At 57.6% G+C, this 2,743-nt stretch overlaps 1 pseudogene; it reads left to right on the top strand.

Annotated features, from left to right (window-relative positions):
• The first annotated feature begins 270 nt into the window (after positions 1–270).
• LOC119347346 lies at positions 271–950 on the top strand (annotated as a pseudogene).
• Positions 951–2,743: the final 1,793 nt, after the last annotated feature.

Genomic DNA, 2,743 nt, shown 5'->3' with positions numbered 1-2,743 from the left:
TTATTATTATTATTATTATTATTATTATTATTATTATGCAGTACGTATGTATGGAATCGATCATGCAGTAGGCTAGCAGCTTCTCATCCTTGATTATTCAACGAGCCCACACTTTAATTATGGGCTGTAATTTCCAGATCGACCCGTACAACAACGCGTGAGTCAAATGCTCTAATTTGACAGAGTCTGTATGACGCATTCAACGAGCTACCGTCTCATCTGTATATATCGCAGAGTATCATCATGCTACAACACAACCAGACTAGAGCTGCGACCTCGATCATACATCCCTCGATCATCTCAACATTCCAGCCCTTCTCGGGTCATGTTCTCAACTACTAGTCCCTCGATTGGCATTCATCCATGGCGGCAGCTACCAGAGCTCTCCTTGTTGCCGCAGTGACCGCGGCGCGCGCTGTTTGGCTCGGCGCTCGGCGCCACCTACACAGTCGGCGCACCGGCCGAGTCGTGGGACCTCCGGACAAACTACACCCGATGGACTTCCACCATCAGGTTCTACACCGGCGACGAGCTCCGGTTCCAGTACCCCGCTGCGGCGCACAACGTGGTGGAGGTGACCAAGACTGCCTACGACAACTGCAGCAGCTCTAGTCCCGTCGCCACGTTCCCGAGCGGCAACGATGTCATTCCGCTCGCCGCCGTCGGGACCCGGTACTTCATCTGCGGCCTGCCGGGGCACTGCGCCGGTGGCATGAAGGTACAGGTCAACGTCCAGTCCAAGGTAGTGAGATGCCGAAGGAGAGGGGTGAGGCAGCGGTGCACACAGACAACGCCACAACCGAGCTCGGCAGCTCAGGCTGGTGCTGAGCCTGTACTAGCGCTCGGGCTGGCCGCCCTCGTGGCTGGCTTGACGCTTCTCTGTATGTTGTTGGGATTGCAAAACGTATTGCTCATGTGCAAAGGCACGTATATATGATGTATAAGAGGTGGGCTGCGACCTCAGCTATAAAATGAACTAGGAGGTGGGCCTAATACACACATATGCACAACGCATATACTCAACACCTCCCGCAGTCGAAGCGGCACCGCTGCTGACGCAAAGACTGGACCGAAACTCGTCAAATGACGCCGTAGGCAAGCCCTTGGTTATGATATCTGCAAATTGTTGGGAAGTAGGGACGTGTACAACACGAATATGGCCAAGGGCCACCTGTTCCCGAACAAAGTGGATATCTAACTCAATATGCTTGGTCCGACGATGATGGACCGGGTTGGCGGGGAGGTAGACAGCCGAGACGTTGTCACAGTAGACCACCGTAGCACGATTCACAGGACAAGAGAGCTCCTGAAGCAACTGGCGAAGCCACGAACACTCGGCGACGACGTTGGCCACCGCACGATACTCAGCCTCAGCACTGGAGCGAGAGACCGTAGGCTGCCGCTTGGACGACCATGATATGAGTGATGGTCCAAGGAAGACACAATAGCTCGAGGTGGAGCGACGAGTGTCAGGGCAGCCCGCCCAGTCTGCATCGGTATAGGCGGTGAGGGCGGTGTCGGCAGAGGCGAAGAGCGTGATGCCAAGCTCCATATTGCCGCAGACGTAGCGAAGAATCCGCTTGACAGCGGCCCAGTGAACATCTCAAGGAGCATGCATATGAAGACACACCTGTTGTACGGCGTACTGAATCTCCGGTCGAGTTAGAGTGAGATACTGGAGAGCACCAACGATGGACCGGTAGAATGCAGCATCCGAAGCAGGAGAACCATCCGAGGCAGAGAGCTTGGCCTTCATATCAACAGGCGTAGCGGCGGGCTTGCAGTTAAGCATGCCAGCGCGATCCAGGAGCTCATGAGCGTACTTCCGCTGATGAAGAAAGAAGCCATCCGGACGTCGCACCACCTCAAGACCGAGGAAGTAGTGCAAAGGACCCAAGTCCTTGATGGCGAACTCAGCGCGAAGACGATCAGTGAGCTGGCTGAGGAGGCCAGCTGTACATGCCGTCAGGATGATGTCGTCGACATAGAGCAGCAAGTAGGCTGTGTCAGAGCCCTGATGATAGACGAAGAGTGACGCGTCCGAGCGGGTGGAACGGAACCCAAGCTGGTGTAGGAACGCCGCGATGCGCTGGTACCAAGCGCGCAGAGCCTGCTTGAGTCCGTACAAGGACCGCGAAAGCAGGCACACGTGGTCGGGAAGCGCCGGGTCAACAAATCCGGTGGGCTGCTGGCAGAAGACCTGCTCCTCGAGGTGACCATGGAGAAAGGCGTTGGAGACGTCCATCCGGTGCACTGGCCAAGCACGGGAGACCGCAAGGTGGAGAACCGTGCGTATCGTGCCGGGCTTGACGACCGGAGCGAAGGTGTCGGTGAAGTCGATGCCAGCACGTTGTCGGAAGCCACGAACGACCCAGCGCGCTTTGTAGCGATCAAGGGTACCATCAGGACGGAGCTTGTGTTTAAAGACCCACTTCCCGGTAATCACATTGGCGTGTCGGGTACGGGGAACAAGCTGCCACGTCCGGTTGCGCAACAGGGCGTCAAACTCCTGCATCGCAGCCATCCAGAGCGGGTCACGAAGAGCAGCTCGAACGGAGGACGGCAACGGCGACGGCTCAGCGGTGGACGTCACATGGACGTAGTCATCCAAAGCGTAGCGCGAGCTCGGGCGAAAAACGCCCGTACGGGCGCGGGTGACCGGACCAGCCACAGGCGCCGGGGGGCCGCAGGCGTCGGGGGTGCCGGGGGCGCCGAGGGCACCGAGGGGGCCGGGGGCGCCGGC

The sequence above is a fragment of the Triticum dicoccoides genome, unplaced genomic scaffold, assembly GCF_002162155.2.
Source record: "Triticum dicoccoides isolate Atlit2015 ecotype Zavitan unplaced genomic scaffold, WEW_v2.0 scaffold64680, whole genome shotgun sequence".
Classification (NCBI taxonomy): Eukaryota; Viridiplantae; Streptophyta; class Magnoliopsida; order Poales; family Poaceae; genus Triticum; species Triticum dicoccoides.
The sequence above is the reverse complement of the archived record's forward strand: the minus strand, read 5'-3'. Positions and strand labels throughout refer to the sequence as shown.